The sequence below is a fragment of the Aplidium turbinatum genome, chromosome 17, assembly GCF_918807975.1.
Source record: "Aplidium turbinatum chromosome 17, kaAplTurb1.1, whole genome shotgun sequence".
Classification (NCBI taxonomy): Eukaryota; Metazoa; Chordata; class Ascidiacea; order Aplousobranchia; family Polyclinidae; genus Aplidium; species Aplidium turbinatum.
In genome coordinates this window covers 8,505,443-8,523,086 of record NC_137488.1, presented here as the reverse complement: position 1 = coordinate 8,523,086, position 17,644 = coordinate 8,505,443, and positions in this window count along the sequence as shown.

Here is a 17,644-nt window from a genome sequence, read left to right as displayed (position 1 = left end):
GCAACGCACACCGCAATTTATCTGGAACTTTGACACTGCACCGCACACCGCAAATTACAAAATTTTTTAAAAATATTTTAACGCGTTATTTTTTAGAAAGTCAATTGTAGCAAAAAGCACCCATGGCATATAACTGGTAACCTACTAGTAGGCTACAGTTGTGCACTAATTGACTAGGCTAACCAGATCATATTCTCTGAATCAGCAATGCATCTAAGTTCTAAGACATAATACTGTACAAACTAAGACAAATAGAATGATCCTCGATCCAGTATCAGGACTTTTGAACACTTTTTGTAAGCAATAATGCAATTTTAATGTCAGTGGCTATAACTTATGAACTACACACACAAGAGTAAAACTTATAGCCTGAACTCACTGGGTCAACTGTTATAGCAACTAATGCGGTAGTTGCGCTAGGCCTATAGCCTGGTAACTGAGCTTATCAGCTAGGCTATTAACCAAAAACATTCGTACAGCTTCCCTGACAAGTCAGCCCCAAAACGAGAGGTGGGCACCCGCTACTTTTAAAGTAGCGCGCTACCCGCTACTTGGGCCAAAATAGCGCGCGCTACCGCTACCAATTTACAAAAGTAGCGCGCTACCGCTACTCGGGCCAAAGTAGCGCGCTCTACCGCTACTTTTGTCTAAAATGTCACTAGGAAACACTCAAGTCCCTATAGTGACGCAAAAATGACCTTGAAAACGCATCTTTCAAAAACACGAGCATTTCAAAATGAAAGTCACTAAGTCCTGCCCGCATTCGCTTACGCACATCTTTTCCAACAGAGAAAAGTCTCTCCACCGCAGCACTGGAAGGAATGGGGGTGTTGTATTTAATGAACAGATGTTTTAACTCGGTATTCGAAAAGCTCAAGGACTTGCTCGTGTCCGAAAAAAAGGCGTCCATAATTGTTGCTTCCTTCTGCACCGACGTTTCACGGGATGGCGCAAACACTCCAAAAAATACATCCTCGGAGTCATGACTGGTGTTGGTGTCACTCTTCTCGGTATCAACCTGGCTTGATGTCTCCAGCAACAGTCGAATTACATCTGTCTTGACTTTTTCTCGCAGTGCGTCAGTATCATCCGTGGAAACGTAGTGCAGAAATTGTAGCCACGACGTCTTGAAGGAGGGATAAGACATGATGCCATAACGCATTTCATGTCGTTGAAGCACTTGTTGAATCGTTTCTTCACCCCTTCAAGGACTTTCACTCTCAACTCCTCACAGGTCACAAGATCACTGATCTCGGTCAACTTCTTCGCGTAAATTCTCGGTATCAACCTGGCTTGATGTCTCCCGCAACAGTCGAATTACATCTGTCTTGACTTTTTCTCGCAGTGCGTCAGCATCATTTGTGGAAACGTAGTGCAGAAATTGTAGCCATGACGTCTTGAAGGAGAGATGAAGACATGACGCATTTCATGTTGTTGAAGCACTTGTTGAATCGTTTCTTCACCACTTCAAGGACTTTCACTTTCAACTCCTCACAGGTCACAAGATCACTGATCTCGGTCAATTTCTTTCCGCAAATTTTGATGGTTGGAAGCAAGACTCCGTAATATGCCTTGGACTGGCCCTGGAGAATGTCTAAAGCCTGGCAGATAGGCTTCATCACACGGAGATATTCGGCGAAGAAGTTGACGTCAGCTAGAAAAGACCGAAACTTTGCAACCAAGCCGATTATATAACTGCTTGACCACGCCAGTATTGCAAAAAAACAAGCATTTTTTTCAATTTAAATTAAAAAGTAGCGGGTAGCGGGAGTGCGACTGAAAAAAAGTAGCGCCTCCCGCTACTTTGGAATAAAAATAGCGCCGCTACTCCAACTAAAAAGTAGCACCGCTACTTTTACCAAAAAAGTAGCGCCGCTACAAAGGTAGCGCGCTACTGCCCACCTCTGCCCAAAACCCTGTCAACTGCAAGCCATTTGCATAGCTTTCCAGCTTAGGGTTTCCGAAGGAAAAAAAAAATGATCCGTGTTTCCAATTTAAAGTTTCATTACTGATTTTATTGAAAAGTTGAAAGTTTCCGCGGCAAGCGGCGCGGCTTTGTCATTTCAACCTTCCACGCGGCGAAAAAGTAAAAAGCGGCCGCGTACGCGGCTTGCATCACTACTCTAGGTTCGCGTTTTGTCGCTTCTACCTTTTTCTCGACCTGTGCTATGTTGACGTGTATTGCTTTCGCTGTGATGATCAGAAATAAAAACAACTATAACTTGCAAGTGCAGAAAAGCAACTTTCACACAAAAACGTAACAAACAACCATGGATACCGAACAATGGATTAAACAACAAACGCTGAAAAGTAAGGTTAAAACTAGGTCATATTTCCAATCAATCATCATGGCACAAGGTAAGGTGTGTAACCAACATGTCTGTTTACGAAGCACGACTTGTACAGTAGCATAAAAGGAGGTGATGGGTGGTCCGTGATTACGAAAAAGGCGAGAACTGCTGTTTTACACCGAACTTTTCTTTCAAATACCGTAATCCTTTTGGAGGTGCCTTGCTTTAATCCAGGGGAAGCGGGGTGTTTGCTTGGAACCCGGCTCTAGCTGACTTATTCTCTCTACGGCCCTGAGTAGTGAGTATCACTCCGTTGTACAATTGACTTGCTTGTATTAACATGACGACGTTAGATGGGAATACGAGCACCTCTGTCACATAATAATATTTATTTTGTAGACAGTCTGGAAGTATCTTAAAAACCAAAAGTACAAAGCCGTTGGTGCGAGGTAAAACTCAACTAGGCGGCTATCTTCTTATCTAAATTAACATTTACATATTTTTAAAAGTTTTACAACAAAACATGTGAGGCTGTCCAAAAGCAAGTACAGTACAACACAATTACCATGCAAACATGATTTGAATACATTTCTATAGTGAAAGGAAGCAATGGAGGTCCTAAAATTCCCTTTTTTGACTGCCTCTAATCAATTCATCGCACTCGAAGCACCACATCATAAACTTAACTTGTTAAAAAGCATAAATAACAGACATTGGGTTAATGTTTCCTAGGGTGAAATACAAATTATCACCATGCTAATTGCTAAAAGTCAGTCTGACAAAACACTTTTAGCTGTGATAGTGACACACAAATGCTAACAAAAATATCATTTCACTTTCTAGATAAAGGTAGAGTGCAATTAGTGTATGAAATTACTAAAATGGCATTCTACCATAAAACTTTTGTTGATTAATTGAAATGTTGCAAATCCATTATTTTGTGTGAACAGAGTGCAAAGGAATACTAATGTCACAAAATCATGAGTTGTTGCTGAAAGTTGTGCTGGGAAGAAAATGAAATACAACATTATGAAAGGGCAGTTGAACAATAATCTGTAGTACTTGTATTAATTTTACAAGGAAAGAACCTCAACAAAATTTTTATTTAGCATTGAAACATATCTGCAATGAATGTAAATGCATACAGCACTTTATTTCAAAACATACAATATTCCACAACTGTGATGTACCGGTATGTTCATTTCAACAAAGCAACAAAAACTGATCCAATGGTACTAATAAAGACAGAAAAAACAACAATAGCATTTCGTCATGTTTTCTTTAATCAGGCAAACTAAATTTGATTCACATCAAAGGTATGAATCAAAACTTCATTTCAGCCTTCAAACATGATAAAATGACTTTCAAATTGGTGCCAATGCAGTTACCTTTGCTTTACATCCAATGCGTCATGCAGTATAATACAATAACATTATATACAGATAACATTATGAAGTCACGATTATTTACTAACATAGAATTAATGATGGTAACATTTACTTAATCATGCACATGATTCCATATCACATACAAATCTACGGAAGTTTTCAAATAGTGAACACAGAAAACATTCCAGCATGAAACTGCACTTTTTCTGACGATAAGGAAAATATGTCCATGCCAAGAAAAGTCAAGCATGTTAACCTTCATTGGAAAGCAGTTTTATAATCATAAAAACATGCAAGAGCTTTTGGGCTTGAAAGGATTATCTGGGGGCTTGACAAGAAGAAAATCTCTTGATTGGTTTTCCACAACATACTGAAGTAGTTGGGATGCAGCAGTCGACACTGGAAGCCGCTGAATATTAGTGTGGTGCCTTAATTCATCCACGAGTTTAAGGGCGCTCTGTATATGAACAGATGAAGGAGTGGAGTTCATTTTTCAACCACTTTGTATGTTATCAATTCACTGTATCAGCAATCAGCATAAAAAAATCTTAGATTACTGTAATCTGAAAAGAAACAAAAAGTTAAATTGAATTGTGTTGTTGAAGAATATGGAGTAATCATCCTTAATACGGTAACGTAATATCAAAAATAGGCTAAATTCTGGATCCAAAAGAAAAAGCTTGTGGGTTGCACACTTATATAGCCCAACTTCGTGAATAAAAACAGACAAGATGAAGCAACACTGGTTCAATTATAGGGGTATGCACCTAGATACTATATTTCAAACGCAGCTCTTCATTAAGCAGCACCTAGTGCAGGGTTTGATCTTAGCACTGGTCCTCTGGCCAATGTCTAGTGCGAGTTCCCCACGGACCAGTACCAATCGTTTCGCACTGGTCCAACAATCCAGTGCAAAAATATCATCGTATTATGTCGTTTGATCGTTTAGAGTGAGTGGTTCTCATTTGCGCTTCTCTTCAAACAACAAAACACGTGATCCGTGCGTGTTAAACCCTAAGAAAAAGGCAATCGCAACATCACAAGTTAAATCGTAAGAAAAAAGCAATCGCAACATCACATGACGGTGTTAAATCGTAAGAAAAACGAAGCTGAGGTCAAGGCTTCGGGCTGACCACGTCGTAACAGATCTTCCGACCATCCAGCTACAGTCAGCAGAAATAAAAGATTTTGACCCCAAATCTGCCATGGCAAACGATTCATCTGTGAGGTCAAGAAGGCCCGACACTGGCTATGTGTTTACAAGGCCAGACAAACACACATCGGATTCTGATTATGACCCGTGATCGTCCCGTCATCAGATTTCGATTATGACCCATCATCGGATTCAGAAATTGAAGAAGAGCCCCAAGTAGATTGAAAACTCAACGTAGATTGAATGTCTTGCCTAGATAAACTGTTGTTACTGTTATTGCCATTGTATATTTCCATGTTATTGCCACCATTCATTATTGTCGTTTTAAGGTGGTTTTCCCTGGGTTGGCCTTGTGCTTCCCACGACAATCTTGTTTTTATCAGTAAACGAGACAGACCATTGCGATCTTGTGTGGATCAGTGCAAATGGTGAGCCAATGGTCCGGTTGGCCAGTGCGAAAAAAAGTTAAGGTCGAACCCTGACCTAGTGGATGGTATAACTTACAAACAAATGAATACACTGTGACAATCTCGGTAACTGGGCCTGCACTAGTAATTCAATACTTGGTAACTTTGTTTTATAATTCGAGAGAGTTTATTCACACTGGTGGGATGCACTGACTACTGTAAGTATAGTTTTTAGGAAAGGATTATTCAAATATTATATAATTATTATATGAAATCATTGGGAAGAGGGTTGCTAAGATAATTAATTGGATCAAAGTTACATGAATCGAACAAATAGAATATAGAAGGGGGTGGGAAAAAAAAGCAAAAAATTAATGTGAAATAGTAATTGAGAAATTATTTGATTAACTCTTCAGTCTTCATATCAAATACCGTAGCTTTTTAATTATATTCATGTTGTAGTGGAATCTCTGGTTGCTATTTAGGGGTAAGGTGTTGCAACCTTGCCATATTTTAAAGTAATGACGGTTCTGCTTTGGTATCATGCACGTTATTTGTAATGTCCGCGTTTTTTTCCCTTCTACCTTTTTCTAGACCACTGCTATGTTTGGCATACACCGGTACGCCATACGGTATTGTTTTTTCGTTGTGATGGTCAGAAATAAAAACAAACTGAACTGTGGTTAAAGTATTGTTATCAATTATGAAGACTTATGCATATTTAAACATCATCTCATTCGTCCGTTTTTGGATTTTGCAACATCGATTTCGCTCCAAGGATATGTTTATTGGTCTTCAATCCAGCGAAAATGATACTACTACAGCCTCATATGGCTTGAACAAACTTAACTTTTCCTGTTTAACAAGCGTATTCAACAACCCCAAACGATTTAAATGCGTACATGATTGACAACGAAACATAAATAATCGCATATATTTTCTTACCGTTATGCAAGCCAATTGACAAACCGAACTGTTTTCTCCTCCCAAATTTTATGTGAACTTGTTTCTGCTGGTTTGAGTCTATCTGAAGGCACAGTTGCCAGATAAAAATTTAATTTTCTGCCAAGAGCAAAGAATTCAGATAAAGCGGTGTTACAAAATTTTCTGAATTTCTGGGAGTGGCCTAGTTTGCGGAAATAGTGGTAAAAGGTATAGGTGGTCCCATACTTGATTCAAGTGTCGGGTATGAGAAAATAATGTTCTCATTGTACTAAGCCTTCGGCATTGAGAAGAGTAAGGTGGCCAGTTCCTTTCTCTCTTCCGCCTTTCCTGCAGCAATTAGGCTATGCCCAGGCTCACCCAATTTATTACACCCTAGGTAGAGGTGAGCGGTGTTTTCAACAATCAGCTGAAACGGGGTGTCAAACCAGGTAAGGATTATAAAAACGGTGTAAAATGAGCCAACTCAAACTATCTTCAAGCCAGTGATGGGCATTATCGGCGATAATTTATCGGCGACAATTATCGGCGATAAATTTTTATCGCTTATCGTTATCGCTTAATTATTTTTTCAGTTATCGTTTATCGTTATCGCCAAAGGCAATATTTGATTATCGCCGATAATTAATCGCCGATCAATTTTATTTCGGATCAACACACAAGTGGAAAAAACATGAAAAGTAGCCTAATATTTTTACTAGCCACCTAGTTCATGAAACTAAAATTAAAACCAGTTCTTCTTCAGTGCCTGAAGTGTGTTTGCACAGGTCGTTGTCATGGGAGGGGCACGCCCCCTGCAGCGACGGCCCTGACAACACAATAATTTTTAGAGTTGCCAATTGCAATGCAATGAAATGCATGCAAAAAGTCTCTTGTGGTTTTGCTGCAATCGCGAGTGAATTTTACAATTAAAATGTAAGCGCACAGGCGGTACAGATTCCTTTGAAGCGAAGCGAAAGAAATTGGCAAGTGGTTTATGAAAGTGTCGCAATACGAGGCCGCTTTTACATCAGAAACATGGTCTTTCGCGCCACCATCACTGAAACAAGTCATTGCAGAATATGATATTGCATGAAGCATTTGACATGCAGACCGACATCACACTTTTTGCATCTTGTAGTAGTTTTTGCATGACAATAGGAGCATCGAGTTGCGTGGTAAAATTATGCTAAGTACAGTATACCAGTACCCTTTCTCATTTACCTATGCTGCATAGCCGAGTGGTGAGAGCGCTGGAACGGCAATCGAAAGGGCAGGACACTGTCTTTCGCAGGACACCTAAAGGCATGCCTGAAGGTGGACATGAAGATTGGCTTCCTTGCCTTCCCGTCCACTTAATCTAAATCTTCAACCACCGGGCGTAAGCCTGGATACGACGACGATTTACCTATGCGACATAGCCAACGCTTAATCAAATATTTTTATTCCCACTAATAAAAATATAATAATAATTAGTGCCTAACAGTATACAGTGCCTATATTGTAATTCTTATCTCAACAACTCAGCGTTCTGCCATTGCTTTAATGATGGTGTTCACAAAGAAAACAGAAAAATTTATCTGAAATTATCAGTAAATTACGATAATTATGTTATTGTTCTTGAACAAACACGACTAATTTGACAAGCTTGATGGATTTCACAATATGCACATTTTTACTACCAATAACGCTTAAAGTGCCTCTGACAGAAAAATAAATTTGCTAAATTTACCTAAGATACTAAAGAGATGACACTAACAAACTTCCCTGACCAACAAATCGTAAAAAATATCAACATGCTACCAAGTTACACGCTTGCAAACTTTAGTTCACTTTTGGCAAATCTGGCACTCATTCAATTGCGAAAATAAAAACGGCAACTTCGCTGTGACGTCACCATGGGTGGGAAGGATACATTCTTTCTCTGTGGTGAGTTGGTAAGGTATGGTACGACTGCTCCAAAACGTCAATGTGTGGGGCTCTATTGGTCTAAAGCATGTCCAAAATGAGAATTACCGAAATGAAAAAGTCAACTTATTATTACTATCAGGTTTAGATCAAATAGATTGAGTTTATTTTTATCAAACAGCATCTCAATTCAATTGAAATTGCAGTTTTTCTAAACTCTTGGAGGGCTACAATTTGGATAATTTTTTATTTGTCCTAATCTGGCTATAGCCATTTGCAGTGTAACAGCAGTATCTCACAGACAGTACCCTTAATTTATGGTTGAGGTAATGCCTGGAAATTGCTGTTTATGTGACAGAGTCAGTGACAAAGACGTGTGCTATCTTTTCATGCTTTTGTAGGGACCAGAATGAATTTCCATTGTTTTTAGCTCTGTACAGATGTAATTCTTACATAACATTTACGTTTCTTAAAAACTCACTGAACCCAAAAGTGAGAATAAATCTAGGCTAGTTGCGTTTCTTAAGAAAACTCACTTGTTGTGCACCGAGATAATATTGATGGATCATTTTTTACTCAAATAACCTTTCACCGGCAGCTTTCTCAAGTGAGTCTGTTAAAATGGCCATTTATTGCTTATTCAGTATACCCGCAGTTCACCCCGTGACGGAATCTCACTAGCAGGAGTTCAACCCAGTTCATAAACATCTTTGGAATTTGCCAATTTTAAATTACGAAACTGTTTGCTTTTTTTCCTTTTTCTGAAAGTGCTTTATATACCTCTGCACAAAACAATTTTGACATATAAATAATATAATATAAGATTTACTCATAAAAATTCAAATTCCAAATCTAAATTCAATTCGAACTCACGAATAAAAGAACTTGAGACTCATTTGCGTTACGTCTGTTGTCATCGAAGCTTTGTTACGCCAGCAGCGGTTCTGCTGTCATCAGGGGAATAAACTTTATAATACAAATAAAACTTCGAACCCCTGCATTGAAAACCTCAAACCCCTGCATTGGTGCCCCGAGTGTTGTCTTGGCAAGAAAGAAGTAAGAAGAACAAGAAAATTCAACCAAAAGGGATTATTAGTTTACTAGAACAAGAAAATTTCAACCAAAAGGGAATATTAGTTTAAAGTCAACTTCAAGCCGAAGATCGAAAAGCAAAGACTTTCCGCTATACGAAACATTCCATCGACGAAATTCAACCTACGGCAAGTGCTTATTTCAATTTTGTTTTTAATTTAACAATTGCCTTCCATCCATAGCCCAATTTTCAAATGGAAGCGATAATGTTTTATCTCATATTGGTAAATATTTTCTCATTTACAACACTATTAGACGTTGTAGAAAGTATGTTGATAATTAACTTGTATGCTTGTCTCGCACACTGTCTTTCATGTTGTATTTTAATGTTAAAGCAAAAAGCGCCTTTGCCTATTTCGCAAAAACAACGTCATTCCCCGTCGATCGTCGATAGAGACAAATGCTTGTAATTCAAACGGAACGCCTAACTTTTGTTGACGACTTTAGCTTTCGAATCACAATGCACTCGCAAAATGGCTTGTTGGAATTGAACACGTAGTATTTTGGTTGACAGCTTTTTGAAAAGTATTATGAATTGGTACGCGTTAAACTCTCTCGCATTTTCTCTCATTTATCTTTATTCCCTGTTCTACAAAATTTCGGCATAGTTCTTACTACAGTATAAACAAATCTCTATTTTTTCTAAATATATACAAATTTGCGCTGGCGCATTTTGTTGACGTGAGACAAAATTTCTGACGTAATAACGCCTTTTTTGATAAGCACTGATTTTTACAAGCTACTATGCTTGAACATTTTTTGTTTATTGTCTGAGCAGCGTGGCTAATGGAGCAATCAGGCCCCCACGCAATCTTGTCTGAGCAACGTGGCTAATGGAGCCCAAACTTGGCCCCCACGTACCCTTTCAAAGCATGTGGCTAATGGTACCTAAATACGGTCCCCACATAGCATTTTTTTACTTTTTATCGAGGTCAACCTGATATGTTGTAGGGCATGTTTTGACATTGCCTGAGAAATAGCACAGTCTATTCTCATTTTTAAAACAACATTGCTTAGGCCCTCAATCGCATCGCGATACACTGCAACTATAGCAGGTTTTTTTGCAGCTCAAGCTAAATCGCTGGCTGTATTTTTTTGCCGAAGCTTTTTGCAACTTCATAAACGAAGTTCAACTTCTGCACAGTTGCCATCCTTCAGTTGTGGTCAGATATTTTGATTCTTGTCAATCGATCGCGTTAGCCAAATGCGTGTGTGTTTTTTCTCTCTTCGTTTCAATACTCTACGTCTACATTCTTTCAACGTTATCTTGCGACCTTTTCTATGTTTCTTTACCTTTTTCTACATCCCAGACGGTATTTCTAAATTATCTCTAATTCGCCACCAATAATTCGACTGTTTGTTTTTTTCGGGATAAGAAGTCCTGTAGTGAGCGCACCTTTTAATGTTAATTGCTCTTGCGTGAATTAATTCGCTTTGCATTGTTTTGATGTCGTTTTTTATATACTGTTTTAGCTACAACACATTATTTCTGCACCTTGTATTTTTACTACTTTCAGGAGAAATCAACAGAGCATATTTACTGGCAGTGACGCACAAAGCCTGGTTCGATTCGGAAAGCTCGAAATGCAACAAAACACTCTGATGAAGTGAGAAACGAGAAGCCTAATCATATCGAACTCTGAAGTATAAAGACATTATCCGAATCAAGCCAGAGACTTAAAGACGAACACACGCCATGCTCGCATGATTTCTCTTTAAAACAAAAAAAATATATACATAAAAAAACATAGCAAGTCAAGGCTTGCTTGCGCCAGACTTTCATCCGATGAAACTTGCGATTATTTTTAACACGCTTCTATATTTTTGTGCCTTTGTTTGCTTATCATTTAACGCCATTTCTTCATGCTTTTTAAAAGGATTTTTTAATCCGATTTTGATGACCTGCAGAACCACATTATTGCATCAATTATCGTGTTTATTTTTTAGTTTTACTTTCACCTTTTTGTTAATTTTAAGACGTGTGATCTTCGATCCCACGGTCTTAAAATTTGCAGGGAGTGATTGTAGGGACCAGAATGAATTTCCATTGTTTTTAGCTCTGTACAGATGTAATTCTTACATAACATTTACGTTTCTTAAAAACTCACTGAACCCAAAAGTGAGAATAAATCTAGGCTAGTTGCGTTTCTTAAGAAAACTCACTTGTTGTGCACCGAGATAATATTGATGGATCATTTTTTACTCAAATAACCTTTCACCGGCAGCTTTCTCAAGTGAGTCTGTTAAAATGGCCATTTATTGCTTATTCAGTATACCCGCAGTTCACCCCGTGACGGAATCTCACTAGCAGGAGTTCAACCCAGTTCATAAACATCTTTGGAATTTGCCAATTTTAAATTACGAAACTGTTTGCTTTTTTTCCTTTTTCTGAAAGTGCTTTATATACCTCTGCACAAAACAATTTTGACATATAAATAATATAATATAAGATTTACTCATAAAAATTCAAATTCCAAATCTAAATTCAATTCGAACTCACGAATAAAAGAACTTGAGACTCATTTGCGTTACGTCTGTTGTCATCGAAGCTTTGTTACGCCAGCAGCGGTTCTGCTGTCATCAGGGGAATAAACTTTATAATACAAATAAAACTTCGAACCCCTGCATTGAAAACCTCAAACCCCTGCACTTTCAAACAAAACAAGGTGCTGAGAAGAAAATAGTCAAAGTTTTCTTCAAGTGTTCGAAAGTGGGATGGACCATACAAAACTAGTCGTATATGTTCTCTTTACTTCAATGGAGATAATTTTGTTAACACCACCAACCCGATTTGGATCTTCTCAGCTATGAGTGGCGTGCTGGGAACTGTAGGTGGTGCGTTCGCCACAAGTACGAGTCTATGTCCCAGCCCAATGAATGTGTATGTTGCCATGAAGTGCCACAGACGAAAGAACTTTTGAAGAAAGACGCATCTAGCTGTGTTACCAATTTGACCAATTTTGAGGCACACTTACATCCTGCAGTTCTGAGGACTTTTTTTATGAGGAGCAGGAAGAACTGGAGAAAAAGCAATAAACCGAAAGGAGAAAACGAAGACCTATCAAAAGAGTAAGGATGCTACATTAGGCTAAAAATACCCTCAACGCTAAAGAATGCACACTAAACGAAGTGATTTTATTTCCTTGCAGGCAGTATCGGCAATTAGTCGCTGACAGGCATGTATTGGAGTGGATACTACAAGGTGGTGCTCTCGGAAGCAACAATCGGATTGTGCTGCCGTCATGCATTGTTTGGCGAATCCGAAACAATTTTCCAGATCCAGATGGCGTTACACCGGATTTCAATGGCCAACTGAAGGCACATTATGAGAGAGAGAGAGAGAACTTTTATTTATTTATAAATAGTGATGAATGATGATGAATTAAATATGAATGATGATTGGTACGATTTCTTCATTTTTCACTTCAAGTATATTTTAGGTTTTGTAGGAACGTATTCAGTACAGTTTTATTAAACCGCAAAAACATAAATTTTCGAAAAAAGCAACCGCTTGTACCAAGTCTGACCAAACTGTGATCCACCAATTACATCTAAAAAGCATTTGTTTTATTCGTCGCTAACGACGCCCACCCACGATGACGTAACACCACCAAAGTCGTCCCAGAGCAGTGAAATATGGAGTTTCGCCTGTGGTGGCGCTGCGGAACTGTCGTTTTGGATAAATTTTGCCCTAACCAGTCGAGCTTCGAGGTTAAGATTAAAAACTTCGCTAAGCATAATTCTGCGCTAGAAAATGCGTAGAAAAGTTACTATACTTGGGTCCAACCTGTCAGGGGCACTTTAAGATTACTGATAAATTTTCAAGCATTTTGCGTTTTTTGGAATTTTTTCAATTATTGCTGACTTTGCTGTAAACAGCCCGTAAAAAGCAAAATACAAAGTTTGGAATTTTTTATGGTATTTTCATTTGATTTAATTATTTTGCCTACTGCACGTAAGCGGCAGTGTAACTCAATTGATAAAAGCATTCAACTGGTATCTGAAGGTGTAATTATAAGCACGGCGGTTACCTCAGTGGTTTGATTCTGGATCAAGAGGTTGAAGATTCGATATCTACTGCCGCTGTTGCGATTCTATTCATGCATAACTTACAAAAAGTTTTGTCCCTTTGCAGTACATTATGTTCGATTTTTCGTCATGTTGATGAAAACAGTTCGTGCTGCATGGGATGGGGCAGCGCTAATCAAGAAAAAAAAAATATTGTTATCGGACATTATCGGCGATAATTTATCGTTTATCGTTGTCGCTTAACTTTTTTTTGATTTATCGTTTATCGTTATCGCTTTAGGCATTTTTCGTTTATCGATTATCGTTATCGCTTAACTGAAAAATGAGTTATCGCGCCCAACACTGCTTCAAGCATAGATTTGTTTTGACCAGGGATATCTAAAGAAGGGGATAAGAAGGCTTTTAATACGTCTGACCATGGTCTGACAATAGAAGGGCTTCTGTTCATCGTAAGTAATCTCTGTTTACCGTAAAATGACAATTGGCACCAGTAGTAGTTTAATAACTCTTGTGATGATAACCTGCATTGCGCTATTAGCATCAGGCCTGGATACTCACTGCATGCTCAAGGTTAGGCCTACTTGTTAATTCAACTACCCGTATACTTGCTTTACATTTAGCCTACAAAAACGGCTTTGCAAAAAGAAAAACGGCTTTTTGGTAAATTTTCAACTGTCTTTCCAAACGATATTCTTTAAATATGCTCTATGTAACGTTTTCTAAATGTCTTCTGTAGCTGATTGTAGCCTACCCAGGGATGGAGGAACCACGTGGGCCTGGGCCCACCTACTTTATTTTCTGGGTGGGCCTGGCCCACCCATTTTTGAAAGCCAAATTTATTTGAAAAGGCAGCGAAAACGGCAAATCAGAGAGGGAGTTCCAAAATACTCATTTGATACACAGTAGTTTGATTATCTTTGATAGCTCAATGATGAAATCCAATCTTCAAACTTTTCTGTTGAGTCCACTATTTGTTTGTTTGTTTATCTTTATCCTGCATTGCGGGAAAGCGGACTTGAGCGCTATGCATCGGTATACGCCTTCCGACATACACCTGACCCACGCTGCAGCCGACGGCAATGTCTGTTTTCCGGTTGTCTACTTTACTTATGACTTAAATTTGGTACTACCCATTACTCGAAATCGATCACTAGGTAGAGGCAATTATCGTTAAGTTTCTTGCCTAGAGAAACAACAGCAAGTGCGGGTGGCTGGAGTCGAACATGCAGGCTCTCGACTGCGAACCCAACGCGCTAACCACTCGGCCACGGCTGCAGACTATTGATGGGCAGCACGTGTGGGTGTGGTTGCGCGTGACTGGTGGAGCAATCTATCAATCAATATAATGATTCTCTATGCTCTCTATGGTTTAAACAGTGATATCATTAGCCTACATATGCACGTACTGTATAATGCTAGTAAATTTAATTTTGAACACAATTCAAAAATAAAATTCCGAAAAATATTTCGGGAAAGTATTTTTATAGACGCTTGATTGAAGGCGTCTATAAACGTTGAAATCTCTATTTATTTTTAAATACGTAAGATATTTACCCCATTTTTAAACCACTCTGCTCGCGTTTCCTTCGTATGCCGCACCATGACAGTGACACCCCTGGAAAGGAAATTTAATTCTGAACACGATTCAAAAATAAAATTCCGAAAAATATTTCGGGAAAGTATTTTTATAGACGCTTGATTGAAGGCGTCTATAAACGTTGAAATCTCTATTTATTTTTAAATACGTAAGATATTTACCCCATTTACCATTCTGCTCGCGTTTCCTTCGTCTGCCGCACCACGAGACTGACACTCCTGGAAAAGAAATTTAATTCTGAACACGATTCAAAAATAAAATTCCGAAAAATATTTCGGAAAAGTATTTTTATAGACGCTTGATTGAAGGCGTCTATAAACGTTGAAATTTCTATTTATTTTTAAATACGTAAGATATTTACCCCATTTTTAAACCATTCTGCTCGCGTTTCCTTCATCTGCCGCACCACGAGAGTGACACTCCTGGAAAGGAAATTTAATTCTGAACACGATTCAAAAAGAAAATTCCGAAAAATATTTCGGAAAAGTATTTCTATAGACGCTTGATTGAAGGCGTCTATAAACGTTAAAATCTCTATTTATTTTTAAATAGGCTACGTAAGATATTTACCCCATTTTTATACCATTCTGCTCGCGTTTTCTTCGTTTGCCACACCACGAGACTAACATCCTTGGAAAGTAAATTTAATTTTGAACACGATTCAAAAATAAAATTCCGAAAAATATTTCGGAAAAGTGTTTTTATAGACGCTTGATTGAAGGCGTCTATAAACGTTGAAATTTCTATTTATTTTTAAATAAGTAAGATATTTACCCCATTTTTAAACCATTCTGCTCGCGTTTCCTTCATCTGCCGCACCACGAGAGTGACACTCCTGGAAAGGAAATTTAATTCTGAACACGATTCAAAAATAAAATTCCAAAAATATTTCGGGAAAGTATTTTTATAGACGCTCAATTGAAGGCGTCTATAAACGTTGAAATCTTTATTTATTTTTAAATATGTAAGATATTTACCCCATTTTTATACCATTCCGCTCGCGTTTCCTTCGTCTGCCGCACCACGAGAGTGACACCCCTGGAAAGAAAATTTAATTCTGAACACGATTCAAAAATAAAATTCCGAAAAATATTTCGGGAAAGTATTTTTATAGACGCTCAATTGAAGGCGTCTATAAACATTGAAATCTCTATTTATTTTTAAATACGTAAGATATTTACCCCATTTTTAAACCATTCCGCTCGCGTTTCCTTCGTCTGCCGCACTACGAGAGTGACACCCCTGGAAAGGAAATTTAATTCTGAACACGATTCAAAAATAAAATTCCGAAAAATATTTCGGGAAAGTATTTTTATAGACGCTTGATTGAAGGCGTCTATAAACGTTGAAATCTCTATTTATTTTTAAATACGTAAGATATTTACCCCATTTTTAAACCATTCTGCTCGCGTTTCCTTCGTCTGCCGCACCACGAGAGTGACACCCTTGGAAAGGAAATTTAATTCTGAACACGATTCAAAAATAAAATTCCGAAAAGTATTTCGGAAAAGTATTTTTATAAACGCTTAATTGAAGGCGTCTATAAACGTTGAAATCTCTATTTATTTTTAAATACGTAAGATATTTACCCCATTTTTAAACCATTCTGCTCGCGTTTCCTTCGTATGCCGCACCACGAGAGTAACACCCCTGGAAAGGAAATTTAATTCTGAACACGATTCAAAAAGAAAATTCCGAAAAATATTTCGGGAAAGTATTTTTATAGACAATTTTGTGATGGTTACTTTTCTTGCCACATCACATACAGCAGTCTTAATATGCGATTTTATGTTTTACTTTTCGCAATTGCACTTGCTTTATCTTTGACAAGTCGAGTTTTTTATTTAAATTTCTGAGTTCACTGTTCATTTTCCTATGGAAAAAATATAACATTTGCTTTAATATGGTAACGAGAAGTGATTTTATCAGCTTCCGAGTGTTGCTACGTTCATCGCATTGTTTATCGCGCAAATTTTTACGGATCATTTTTTTAGGCCGATCGCGCAGAATTATTCTACAAGAATGACGGTGGTCAGTTAGGCTACCAGTTAACCGAAGTACAGATTTACAAATTATAGGAAAAAAAAAAATTTAAACAAAAAAAAGAGTTGCAACATCCAAAGAATTACAGTCCAGTCTTGATCTTTTTTCTTTTAAGTTTTGATGAATAAGTTTCTTCGCATAAAAGGCTACCGATTTCAACTATTTTACAGCCATCCTGAATCAAAGTTTCTTCAATTGCTTTTTCTTTGCCAATTCTTGATTAAATTCAAAAAAACTTACTATTGGAGTAATTGCAAACAAATTCTTTATTCAGTTTTTCTGATCTTGTCGTGTCTCCAACTCTTGATTTTGTTATTTGTCCAAATTTTAAATTTAAACCAGAAGAGTAAATATTTAGCTGCTTACTTGAAAAGCGCGGGAATCTCTTCAAACCATTCTGCTCGCGTTTCCTTCGTCTGCCGCACCACGAGATTGCCACCTCTGGAAAGTAAATTTAATTTTGAACACGATTCAAAAATAAAATTCCGAAAAATATTTCGGGAAAATATTTTTATAGACGTTTTTGTGATGCTTACTTTTCTTGCCAAATTACACATAGCAGTCTTAATATACGATTTTATGTTTTACTTTTCGCAGTTGCACTTGCTTTATCTTTGACAAGCCGATTTTTTTATTGAAATTTCTGAGTTCACTGTTCATTTGCCCATGGAAAAAATATAAGATTTGCTTTGATGTGGTAACGAGAAGTGATTTTATCAGCTTCCGAGTGTTGCTACTTTCATCGCATTGTTTATCGCGCAAATTTTTACGGATCATTTTTTTAGGCGGATCGCGCAGAATTATTCTGCCAGAAT